At 38.0% G+C, this 1585-nt stretch overlaps 1 protein-coding gene across 4 annotated transcripts in view; it reads right to left on the bottom strand.

Annotated features, from left to right (window-relative positions):
* Window positions 1-1585, bottom strand: part of LOC108684293 (tyrosine-protein phosphatase Lar-like) — a 320687-nt gene that overhangs the window by 14267 nt on the left and 304835 nt on the right. The gene's annotated exons all lie outside the window — the stretch shown is intronic.

Below are 1585 nucleotides of genomic sequence, written 5' to 3'. Positions count from 1 at the left end.
AAAGAGGGAAATGGAAGATGGGATATGGGAGGGAGGGAAGGGGAGAGGGAGGGAGGAGAGAGACAGAGAGAGAGAGAGAGAGAGAGAGAGAGAGAGAGAAGACTGCAGGAACTTTTTAAGTACAGATTGCTATATAGTTATTATATATAGCTTTTATAGATAGCTATTATAGATAGCTGTATTGCTATATATGTAAAGATGACTCATTATCAAAACTATTTTGCTGGCGGAAGAAAACGGTTAGGTAATGCTGTAATAAGTTATGGTCGTGTAATTAAATATTACATTATACGAGAGTAAGGGAAGAAATATTTCGTGTTTTTCTCCTTACGTCGCTGTACATTTCTCCCTTAAAGTAAACGAGGGCGCGTAACTCTTGCCCGGATTAAATTCACGAATCCGAGTACGAAATTACGTCTACGCTAAGAATCCTTATTTCATGCAAATGTCAGACAGTTATCGTGGAATATTTCTCAGCGATATGTTATGATTTCTCAGTGGTTCAACCAAGCCGCCTTCTTTGCGAGTGTATCGCGAAGGAAAACGCGCGCTCTTTCGACTTTCTTCCGCATTAAACTTCAGAATCCGAATACGCGGGATCCGTATCGCACGTCTCATGACTTTATGTGCGCTTTATGTAAATAACAGATATTTGTCACGTCGCGCTTCGGGGCGACAGTTTACCATGCCAACGCGGAAGGCAACTTAGCCTCTCGCACGCCGGATTAAATCTAAAGATTTAAAGATGAGATTCCGTCGCATCTCAGAATTTTACGTTTCTTTCATGTAAATGTCTTGATTTTGTATTGTAATTCTTCATCTTGTTTTTGTATTGTAATTCTTCATTCATGCGTTAGTATATAAAAAATACAATGACGCTGGTAGGAGAAGAAATGGGCTCTGTTTTTTAACGCAAAACGTCGTAGTACTGAATCTTATTATTCATATCACCACAGGAAATCTAGGTACGAAATCTAGGTTGTTTGCAAAACGAAAAGGCAACATTCATTATCGTCAGCGCACTATAAAAACAAAAAAGCTAATTCTCTGTACCATTTTATCTCGAATATTCCGCGGAAGAGAATTTATTCCACTTACTATAAACGCGTTTGGATAACAAAGTCTCTTTTCTGATAGTTCATATATTATGTTTGAAGTAAACACCTTTGCGATTTAAAAATTAAATGCGATTTTCAATTTGCATTGAAATTTAAAAATAGATATGTAGTTTCTTTAGTGAAACCGAAAATATACATCACATGTAGATATATCTTTTAATATTTTGGACGTTAAAGTAATCGCAATATACGTATAAGTTTTTGCATATCTGATACGTAGTCTGTTATACGCTATCGGAAAAGATCGCAATAAAGTTGTCGCCCATTTTCTGTCGAAGTTCACATTCGAAATTCAAATTTGAGAATCAAAGCGACAAGATTGTTCCGTCATGGCTTAGAACGAGTGATCTTTAGCTAGGAAATCATCTCACACACCCCACACACCCACACACACACACACACACCCACACACCCACACACACACACACACACCCACACACCCACACACACACACACACACACACACA

This window comes from Atta colombica, unplaced genomic scaffold, assembly GCF_001594045.1.
Source record: "Atta colombica isolate Treedump-2 unplaced genomic scaffold, Acol1.0 scaffold13, whole genome shotgun sequence".
NCBI lineage: Eukaryota > Metazoa > Arthropoda > Insecta > Hymenoptera > Formicidae > Atta > Atta colombica.
Note: the sequence above shows the minus strand (reverse complement) of the source record. Positions and strands in the feature narration are given on the sequence as shown.